This window comes from Mastomys coucha, unplaced genomic scaffold (assembly GCF_008632895.1).
Source record: "Mastomys coucha isolate ucsf_1 unplaced genomic scaffold, UCSF_Mcou_1 pScaffold22, whole genome shotgun sequence".
In the NCBI taxonomy this organism is placed as follows: domain Eukaryota; kingdom Metazoa; phylum Chordata; class Mammalia; order Rodentia; family Muridae; genus Mastomys; species Mastomys coucha.
The window spans coordinates 9324443-9336706 of record NW_022196905.1 but is presented as its reverse complement, the minus strand read 5'-3'; positions in this window follow the sequence as shown (position 1 = coordinate 9336706).

Here is a 12264-nt window from a genome sequence, read left to right as displayed (position 1 = left end):
AATTCCACCAGAGAACTTCTAAACCTCATAAACAACTTCAGCAAAGTATCTGGATATAAAACTAACTCAAGCAAAGGATAAACAGGCTGAGAAAGAAATGAGTGAAAGAAACAACACCCTTCACAATAGTCACAAATAATATAAAATACCTTGGTGTGACTCTAACTGAGGAAGTAAAAGATCTGTATGACAAGAACTTCAAGTCTCTGAAAAAGGAAATGGAAAAAGATCTCAGAACACGGAAAAATCTCCCATACTCATAGATTGGCAGGATTAATATAGTAAAAATGGCCATCTTGTCAAAAGCAATCTACAGATTCAATGCAATCCCTATCAAAATTCCAACTCAATTCTTCACAGACTTAGAAAGAGCAATTTGCAAATTCATCTGGAATAACAAAAAACCTAGGATAGCGAAAATTATTCTCAACAATAAAAGAACCTCTTTGTTTTACAGCTTAAGGTCAGGAATCACCATCCCTGACCTTAAGTTGTACTACAGAGCAATTGCGATAAAAACTGCATGGTATTGATACAGTGAAAGGCAGGTGGATCAATGGAATAAAATTGAAGTTCCAGAAATGAATCCACACACCTATGGTCACTTGATCTTTAACAAAGGAGCTAAAACCATCCAGTGGAAAAAAAGACAGCATGTTTAACAAATGGTGCTGGCTCAACTGGAGGTTAACATGTAAAAGAATGCAAATCCATCCATTCCTATCTCCGTGTACAAAGCTCAAGTCCAAGTGGATCAGGGACCTCCACATAAAACCAGATACACTGAAATTAATAGAAAAGAAAGTGGGGAAGATCCTCAAGCACATAGGCACAGGGGAAATTTTCCTGAACAGAGCACCAATAGCTCATGCTCTAAGATCAAGAATTGACAAATGGGACCTCATAAAATTGCAAAGCTTCTGTAAGGCAAAGGACACTGTTAATAGAACAAAATGGCAACCAACAGATTGGTAAAAGATCTTTACCAATCCTATATCCAATAGAGAGCTAATATCCAATATACAAAGAACTCAAGAAGTTAGACTCCAGAGAATCAAATAACCCTTTTAAAAATAGGACACAGAGCTAAACAAATTATTGTCTACTGAGGAATACCGAATGTCAGAGAAGCACCTAAAGAAATGTTCAGCATCCTTAGTCATCAGGGAAACGCAAATTAAAACAACTCTGAGATTCCAATTCACACCAGTCAGAATGGCAAAGACCAAAACTCAGGTGACTGCAGATGCTGGAGAGGTTGTGGAGAAAGAGGAATGTTCCTTCATTGCTGGTGGGAATGCGAGCTGGTACAACCACTCTGGAAATTAGTTTGGCAGTTCTTCAGGAAACTGGACATAGTATTACCAGAGGACCCAGCTATACCATTCCTGGGCATATACCCAGAAGGTGCTCGAACAAGTAATAAGGACACATGCTCCACTATGTTCACAGAAGTCTTATTTATAATAGCCAGAAACTGGAAACAACCCAAATGTCCCTCAACAGAGGAATGGATACAGAAAATGTGGTACATCTACACAATGGAGTACTACTCAGCTATTAAAAACAATGAAATTTGTAGGGAAGTGGATGGATCTAGAGAATATCATCCTGAGTGAGGTAACCCAATCACAAAAGAACACACATGGTATGCACTCTCTGATAAGTGGATATTAGCCCAGAAGCTCAGAATACCCAAAATATAATCCACAAACTATAAGAAACTCAAGAAGAAGGAAGACCAAAGTGTGGATGTTTCATTCCTTCTTAGAAGGGGGAACAAAATACCTATCTAAGGAGCTGCAGAGACAAACTACGGAGCAGAGACTGAAAGAAGGACAATCCAGAGTCTGCTTCACCTGGGAATTCTTTCCATATTCAATCCTCAAACCCAGACATTATTGTGGATGCCAGAAAGTGCTGGCTGACCAGAGCCTGATATAGCTGTCTCCTGAGAAGCTCTGACAGTGCCCGGCTAATACAGAAGTAGACACTCATAACCATCCATTGGACTGAGCACAGAGTCCCAATGAAGGAGTTAGAGAAAGGACCCAAGGAGCTGAAGGGTTTGCAGCCCCTTAGGATGAACAACAATATGAACTAATTAGTACCCTAAGAGCTCCCGGGGACTAATCCATCAACCAAAGTGCACACATGACTCATGGCTCCAGCAGCATATGTATAGCAGAGGATGGCCTAGTTGGTCATCAGTGGGAGAAGAGGTCCTTGGTCCTGTGAAGGTCTATGCCCTAGTGTAGGGGAATGCCAGGGTCAGGAAGTAGGAGAGGGTGGGTTGGTGAGCAAGGGGAGTGGGGAGGTAACAGGGTTTGTTTTTTGTTTTTGTTTTTGATATTTTTTCGGAGGGGTAACTAGGAGAGGAGATATCATTTGAAATGTAAATAAAGAAAATATCTAATAAAAAAAGATATATGGCTGTATGTTAGGTTGACAAGGGTTGGAGTTGTGATTCAATTCTTGGTTGTTAACTCTACTACATCTGGAATTAAACCCCCCAAAAATGGAATGGCACCCTGTGAGTAATTTTTGCTTAATGTGAAGTAGGAAGATCTACTTCTAATCTGGATCTTTGAGATAGGAAGACACACTATCAATCCACATCTTTAGAACTGGAAAAACTCACATCTACACTGGGCCAGGCCTTCTGCTGGAATCCTATATAAGGACATGGAAGAAGGAATCCCTCTCTCTGTCTCTGTCTCTGTCTCTGTCTCTGTCTCTGTCTCTCTGTCTCTCTCTGTCTCTGTCTCTCTGTCTCTGTCTCTCTGTCTCTGTCTCTCTGTCTCTCTGTCTCTCTGTCTCTCTGTCTCTCTCTCTCTCTCTCTCTCTCTCTCTCTCTCTCTCTCTCTCTCTCTCTCTCTCTCTCTCTCTCTCTCTCTCCTCTCACTAGAAAGCCCATTTTCCCCCACTGGCATTAGAGCCTACTTATTCAGGATTCCAGTGTACAGTGAAGACCAGCTGAGATATAGTAAATCATAAAAACAAGAGCAAACAAATCCAGTAGGTGACAAGAAAGAATAAAATTAAGGGCATACATTAATGAAATAAAATTAAGAAATTAGCACAAGGATAGATGAATCTAAGAGCTGGTTGTTTGGGAAGACTAACAAGAATGACAGATCCTTGGCCCAGCCAACCAAAAAGAAAGGAAGAGATGACCCAAATTGACAGAATCAGAAATGAGCAGGGAAATATTACAAGAGACACCAAAAAATTTCAGAACATTTTAAGGAATATTTAAAAAACTTATACTTCATTAAGTTAGAAAACCTAATTTCTGGGTTCATCCAAACCACCAAAATTAAGCCAGGAAGAGAGCAACAACTAAAACAGACCAGTAACAAATAAGGGTAATGAAACACTGTTAAAAAGCTTTCCAACCAAAAATGCTCAGACCCAGATGGATTTGCAGTAGAATTCTACCAGATTTTCAAAGAAGATCTGCAGCCAATATTTCTTAAATTATTCAAAAAATTAGAAACAGAAGGAATGCTTTCAAATTCCATCTATGAAGCCAACATTAATCTAATACCAAAAGCAGATAAAGACACAACAAAACGATAATAATAGATCAATATCCCTGATGAACACAGATTGAAAAATTCTCAATAAAACATTTGCAAGCCAAATATAAAAAATTATTTTTAAGCCAAATACAAACAAAATATTTTAAAAAATCATCTACCCTGATCAGGTTGGCTTTATCCCAGGGATCCAGGAATGGTTCAACATATATAAGTTAATAAATATAAGTGGAGTTTTAAAAGAAATCACATAATCTCATTAAGGATAGAAAGAGTCTTTGACAAAATCTATCCCACATTCCTCCATTTTAAAAGTCCTAGAGAGAGTAGGACTGGAGGCAACCCACATGGACATAATAAGGGCTATATATGGTAAACCTTAGGCAGTGTTACCCTGAGTAGAGAAAAACTGAAAGCAATCCAATTAAAATTAGAAACAAGACAAGACGGCCCACCATACCCATTTCTTTTCAATATAACACTTGAAGCACTAACTAGATCAATAAGACAGAAGAAATTACAAGATAAATAGGAAAAGTCAAATTATCCAAATTTGCAAATGACATGATATTATACATAAGAGATTCCAAAAACTCCATCAGACAATTTCTAGAAGTGATCAATGACTTCAGCTTCCAGGAACAAAATCAATTCAACTCAGCAGCCTTTCAGCAAACAGACTGAGAAAGAGATCAAACATCCACATTCACAACAGCCTCAAATCAATAAATAAATAAGATATCTAGGAATTAATGTAGCCAAGAATGTGAAATACCTCTTTGGAGAGCAGTGGTGGTGCTCACCTTTAATTCTAGCACTTGGAGGCAGAGGCAGAGGCAGTGGCAGGGGCAGGGGCAGGGGCACGGCCACAGCCACACCCACAGCCACAGGCAGGAGGATGTCTTAAGTTTGAGGCCAGCCTACTCTACAGAATGAGTTCCAGAACAGTCAGAGCTACACAGAGAAACCCTGTCCTAAAAAGATAGGTAGATAGATAGATAGATAGATAGATAGATAGATAGATAGATAGATAGATAGATAGATAGATAGATAGATAGATGTTAAAACTTTTCATTTCTGAGAAAGAGACTAGGGAAGGCATTAGAACAGTGATTCTCAACTTTCCTGTTGCTCTGAACCATTCATGTAGTTCTTTACGTTATGGTGACCCCCACAACTATAAAATTATTTTTGTTGCTACTTCATAACTGGAAATTTGCTACCATTATGAACTGTAATGTGAATTCTAGTGTTTTATACTGGTCTTAAGTGATATCTGTGAAAGGGTCACTTGACTCCCAAATTGTCATGACCCACAGGTTGAAAAACATTCTGTTAGAAGATATTAAGTTCTCATATGTTCATGAATTAGTAAAAAACCATTCTCCCAAAAGCAAGAGTCAATGTAATCCCAATTAAATTTTCACAATATTCTTTGCAGAAATAGAAAAAAAATCCTAAAATTTATATGGAACACCTATTTATAAGGACACCTATGGTGGTTTGAGTGATATATCATCTACCCTACCCCCACCCTTGCTCCAAGTCTCATGAGCTATTTGAGGGGCCTTGAAAGGTGTGGTCTGCTGGGAAAGGAAAAATCATATGACATGTAAATAAAGAAAATATCTAATAAAAAGGTGTGGTCTTATTGGACAAAATACTTCACTGGAGGTGGGCTTTAAGAGTATAAAAATCCATGCCATGGCCGGGTTCCTCTCTCTATTTAAGATGTAACCTCTCAGCTTCCTGCTCCAGTTACCATACCCGCCAGCGACCATCCTTCCCAACTATGATGGTGATGAACTCTTATCCCTCTGGAACTATAGGCACAAATACACTCTCTTTGTTCTATGAGCTGTCTCAGTCATGGTCATTTTATCAAAGCAATAGAAAAGTAATGATTAACTAATAGAATCCTGGAGAAAAGAATATTATTAGATAGATTACCATTCCAAATATCAGGATATATTACAGAGCTATAGTATTAAAAATAATATGGTACAGGCACAGAAACAGACACAGACACCAATAAAACAAAACAGAAGACTGAATTATGAGCACATGTAATGATGGTCTTCTAATATTTGACAATGATGCAAAACATATACACTTGAGAAAATACAACATCCTCAACAAATGGTGCAGGAGAAATAGGATGTCCACATGTAGAAGAATGAAATCAGACCCATATTCTGTACAAAATTATCTCCAAATCTATCAAAGACCTCAATATGAAACCTGGACCCTGAAACATGGACACTGCTAGAAGTGAACATAGACAGTACCTTACAAAATATCAGTGTGGGAAAGGATGTTCTGAATAGAACTCCATTCACCCATGGATAATGCCAACAACAGACAGACAGGACTGCAGAAAGCTAAACAATGGAAGTAGTCAATGGAGTGAGGGGAAAGCTCACACAGTGGTGGAGAATCTTTACCAGACATATATCTGACATAGAATCAATATCCAGAATATATAAAGAACTTAAAGAGTCAGGAAAACAAGTAACCCAACTAAAAATGGGCTTATAGATCTTAGCAGAGAGCTCCCAAAAGAATAAAAAAAAAGATGGCTAAGAAATATCTGAAAAAAAATGTTCATTATCCCGACTTGTTAGGGAACTGCAAATCAAAACAAGTGAGATTTCATCTTGCCCCAGTCAGAATGGCTAAGATTAAGAAAACGACTGATGGCAAATGTTGGGGTGGATGTGGGGAAAGCCAATCTCTAATTCACCATTGAGATTGCAAACTAGGGTGGCCGTTCTGGACATCAGTATGGAGAATTTTCCAGATAAGCTAAACAAACAAACAAACAAATAAACCTACCATGTGACACAGGTATCCCACTGCTTAGAATGTAACATATATGTCAGCATCCTGCCCTGCAGATGCTTGCCCGGCAGAGCTGTACTCATTCTCACTGTGCTCATGATAGCTATGGAATGGAAACAATATAAATGTCCTTCAACTGACTTGTGGATGAGGAAAATGTAGTACATGTACATGATAGAGTACTAGTAAGTGTGAAGAAAAATGAAAAATTTAAATTTGCAGGTAAATGCATAGAACAATAACAATAAAAATATTATACTGAATGAGGATCCCAGACTCAGAAAGATAAACAGTGCATGTTTGTTCTTATTTGTGGACGCTAGCTCCAAATCTTTAGATCTAGTATATAACCCAAAGTAGTTGCTGATACCCTGAAAGTAAAAACAGACAGCGGGAGAGGGACAGATAGGAGCCCTGGATAAAGTATGCTTGCTACGAAGGGGGAAATGAGAAAGAGTAACTTAGCTGGGGAAGAGGAGAGAGGGCCACACAGAGCGAACAGGAAGAAGGAGGGAGGATGCAAAGGATATTTAAAACGTCATAGCAAACGATGTTATTTTGTGTTTACTATATATTAAACATAATGTATGTGTAAATGTAGTTTATCTAAAGTTAAGATACTTGGGGTGATAATATTCAAAACTATAGATTAATAAAAACCCCAGTGCCAGGCATGAGCAACCTCCTTTTGAGTTCTTGTTTAAGGGAAGTCGGGGAGAGACCCCCAAAGGATATAGGTTGTTCCTGGTGTCCTTGCTGCCTTCCAGAAAAAGAAAATAAACCTTTAATGATGAAGACACCACACGGTTCAGACACAGGACTTGGGGGAATTGATTTAGACCTGACCTCGAACTTTCCCTGAGGCCTAGTTCTCATGGTATTGAAAGGTGCTATTCAAGCTACTGAAGGGAAAAGCAATGGCTACTTCTATCAAGTTGGAGTGCCTTTGAATGACCAGAATGACAGTATATCCCCAAAAGTTCCAACAGAGACACTCATGACTTAGGGGTACCCAGTAACCATCTCATTGGACTTAAGACCTCAGGCAGAGAGATTTGGGGCTAACGCTGTAAATAAACTAGTCAACTACCTGTGACTGCTGAGGCCATGGAATCTGCTGCCACTTTCTGAATCAATATAACTTCTAACTTCATTTTAAATACATATCCTTATGCCCACAAGTAAGTTTAGCTCTTGTGCCTCATCAAAAAGATGCAGCAGATGAAAAACTACACCTGACTAAAATAGAGAGATAACAGACCAGTAGATGAGTGAGACCGCTCACGGTTAAAACATTTACTACACAACTCCTATACATAAAGCTCAGGTAACATTGCAGGAAATGGGGGGAAGACTATAAGAGCTCGAAGGCCAGGACTTCAGCTCTGAGAGAGTCTCTTCTTAATAAATAAAAAAAAGGAGAGAGAGAGAGACAGACAGACAGAGACACAGAGAGAGACAGGGACAGAGAGACAGAGACAGGGAGACAGAAAGGGATAGACAGAGAAAGACAGAGAGACAGAGAAAGACAGAGAGGCAGAAAGACAGAGAGAGACAGAGAGGAGACATAAAGTGAAGCAGGGAAGAGAGGTAGATATGGGAGGAGTTAAGGTGAATATAATTAAGATACATTGCTTGGCATAGCAATAAAATGTCTTCTAATGACACATTCTATACCCACATATAAGTGCACCCCTAAGTCAGAGGGAAGCTTCCTCTTGTAGTAGATAGTAATTAACACAAAACCTCACAACGTGAAGAGAATTAAGAATGTTTGGAATTCTGAGTCCTAAATGAAATGTCTATGAAGGGTGGAAAGACTGTAAGGGTCAGAAATATACATTTTCAATGATGTTTTCCAAATACAACAAGGCAGATACATGTACGATTTCATGGCCAGAGTCTGTGACAGAATGCATAAGATCTGAACAAGATCAAGACAGGCAAAAATCCCAGCACAGAGAGGGAGGGAGAGTATGAATATTCACTCCTAAACAAGGAATTCTGTGCTTCTGTGCAACTGATAGCTACTGGGAAATTTGTTTTGATGGTTTGACCAAGAATAGCCTCCATAGGCTCATGTATTTGAGTTCTGAGTCACCATGGATTTGCACTATTTAAAAGGATTAAAAGGATTAGAAGATGTGGCCTTGTAAGAAATGTGTCACTGGGAGGTGAGGGATTTGATGATTTAAGAGTCCATGCCAGGCTCAAAGTCTCTCTCTCTCTCTCTCCCCCTCTCCCTCTGTGTGTGTGTGTGTGTGTATGTGTGTGTGTGTGTGTGTGTGTATGTGTGTGTGTGTGTGTGTGTGTGTGTATCTCAGTTACTTCTCCAGCACTTTGTCTATTATATATACCTGATGCCTTGCTTCCCACCATGTGATTATGGACTAAACCTCTGACGTTGTAAGCAAGCTCCCAATTAAATGCTTTCTTTTGTAAGAGTTACCTTGGTCATGGTGTCTTTTTATAGCAATGAGATAGTAACTAAGACATCAGTTTTCTTCAATGCATTGACACTGGGTATATTACCCCTCTCTAGGACAGACCCAATGCTCAGGAGTAGCTGGCTGACACAAATCGACACCATGGGTTTCGTTGTTATTGTTATTGAGACATTCTTAAGACAGAGGGAACAAGAGTTGGGTTGAAGTAGAAACTTAAGGATTCTTTGGAAAATCAATTGTGTTAGAAGGTGTTTTGCTAGGGGAAACACACTAAGGAGTGTTTCCCTGAAGTGGACACAGGTGAAGGCTAAGGCAGACTCTTGAAGGAATCTTTCACTGAAGCAGACAGGGATGTTCTGCTAAAGCAAGCAGAGAAAAAACATGTGATAAAGGATTCTTCATGTGTTGGTCCACCTCACATTGGGTAGATGAGCTCCTTTTGTTGGGACTCCATAGAGAGAAACACACCCAAAAAAATTCTGGGGGTGATCCTTGGCTTCTTGCCACTTCCTGGGACTCAGGCTGATTGGCAGAGTGGTGTCAGCTAAGACAGACACACGTGCTGAGGCAAGACTTGTGGAAGACATGTGATGTTTGGAGAGTGTATAAAAGGACTCGATGGACAGTGACTGAAGCTGACCTTGACTTGCTTATAGAGCTACCTGTGCAACACTTTTGGGCCTCGAGTCTTTGCTGATCTTTTCTTCCCTGAGAGAGGCACAGGTGAGAACTTCTCATGTTCCTCCTTGTCCCTCCTGCTGACTGGTGCCTAGGCTGAGGCCTGGCTGTCTCTGCTAGGCAGTGCCACTGCTGCTGATTCACATCTGCTATCCTTACAGTATCAAACTGGAGTGCTGGTGCATCTGTGAAGTGTTTGCAAGTGGATCGAGCTGTGGCTACTGACAACAGATGGGAGTTACTCCAAAGAACCTTTCTAAACAGGTCCACTTCTCCAGTGTCCTTTCTTTCCCATTATCTCTGGTGGGTGGTGAGATAAAAGGGAAGTTAAAGTGTTTAAGAACTATCATGAAAAATAGGTTTTGAAAAAAAATTAAAGTTACATTGGGTATGTTAGGAACTAGAAGAGGATCTGGAAAGAGTTGGGGGAAGGGAAGTGAATAGGATCAAAAGACATTGTATGAAATTCTCAAAGAATTAAATAAAAGCATTATAGAAAGATGAATTTTATAATATTTCCAAGAATTAAACATATTTAAAACTATCAAGGAAAAGAGAAAAATAACTATATAACCTAATATATTAATCAAAATAGAGAACTACATAAAATATGCCCCTCAGTAACTAGCCCTTCCTTCTCTTAGGCTCCATAAAAAGACTGGAGTCCCTAAGCACTTCTGATCATGTGGCCTGTTGTCAGTCCTGACAGTGGAGCCCTATAGCCTTCACTATTGCTTTGCTTTTTTAAAAAGTATTTTTTTAATTAATTATTTTATTTTATTTTATTTTACACTCCAGATTTTATTCCACTCCCAATCCACCCTCCAATTGTTCCACATCCCATACCTCTATACCTTCTCCACACCCTCACCTCCATCTCCAGGAGGATGTTCCCACCCCCCCACCTCCCACTCTTCACCCCACCAGACCTCTAAAATCCTTGGGGCCTCTAGTCTCTTGAGGGTTAGGTGCATCTTCTCTGATTGAATCCAGACTCAGCAGTCATCTGCTATATATGTGTTGGGGACCTCATATCAGCCTGTGTATGCTGCCTGGTTCGTGGTCCAATGTCTGAGAGAACTCAGGGGTCCAGGTTAAATGAGACTGCTGGTCCTCCTACAGGGTCGCTCTCCTACTCAGCTTCTTCCAGCTTTTCCCTAATTCAACCACAGGAGTCAGCTGCTTCTGTCCATTGGTTGGGTGTAAATATCTGCATCTGACTCTTTCAGCTGCTTGCTGGGTCTTTCCCACCTCAAGCAGAAAGACAGGGTATCAAGTGAGGGAAGGAGTTGCTATCCCACAGCCAAAACTCTGACCCATAACTGTTCCTGTCTGAAAGAACTGCTTTGCTTCTTTGTAAATTTTTATGAGCCCTTATAGTCAATTATTTGGATAAGAGACCAAAAACCTTAAAACACCTACCCCAGATCCTGGAAACTGGTAATACTACTGCTAAAGATACAACACATAGAGAAGTAAGAGCTAGAACTGATCTGGGCATTCCCTCCTTTTTGGCTGCATTGTATAGTGCAAACAAGTGTACTCTGGGTAGGGCTAGGGTGTTATCAATAGAATTTGCTTTTATCAGTAGATCCTAAGTGTTGTAATACAGACCTGCAGGTCAAATGAACCCACTGGTACAAAGTGGTACACCTTCTATGTGTGTATCCAATCACTTTTTTATTTCATTTGAGGCTTGATTGACAGGAGAAAATGCATGCCTGGTTCTGTAAATCTGGTCAAAATCCCATAAATTGAGAGATTCCAACTAGTGTTTTCTTTTTTCTTTTTTGCTAAACAGGTAGAAAGAATTTAAGAGCTGAAGGTGGGGAGGAGTGCTATGAAATCCTATCTTCTGGACATGGCATGAACACTGCACTCATGAGCTCACAGCTACTGTGCTCAGATACACAATAGTGCACAAGATCCAGCCAGTCAATAATCACAGTTATGGGAAAGGGAATCACATTTCTTGGGATGTGCTTGCTGGAAGATCAACCTCAGACAGAAAGCACTAATAATAACTAGACTTGTTGAGTTAAAGAAGAGAAAAGAAAAAGAAGACATTGGAGTAAGAGAGACAAATATTGGGGAGTGTCAGGGAAGTGGAATGGAAATTTGGGGTAGATATGATCAAGATATATATATCACACATGAAGCCCTGGATTATAATTTCAGCTCTGTATAAAACTGTGTGTAGTAGATCACACCTGAAAATCAGTACTTAGAAGTAGGGGTAGGAGATTTCAAAATTCCAATCTCTTCTTCAGCTATATAGTGAAGTTGAGGCTAACCTAGCCTATAGGAGACCCTAAAGACACAGGAGTGAACCATCTTAGTAGGAAACCTCACAATAGAATGGCTTGAATAAAAGTCTGCCAGAGATCAATAAAAGGTAGAAGAATTCACAACCTTCAGACAACAACAGAAAAATAAACAGAAAATACAAACAGAACTTGAGCATTTGTTAGGTCAGAAAGTCAACACTCACATATGCAATAGGCAAGAGTGTTTTTATTCCTTGAAAGCAAGAAACCTACATGCAAGGGCCCCCATTCACCAGGATGGAAGACAGAGATGTACATTTCATAGGCTCAATTTAAAGCCAATTAGGGGAATTCCAGAAAGGAGTAGGCGACCCTTACCCTGATTGGTTGGTTCTATCTCCAGGGGTATGAGTGTTCCTGGGATTGGCTAGGGCCCTAGAGACTTTCCAGGAGGAACCTAGAAACTGTTGTTGACTCATCCTGTTTGTT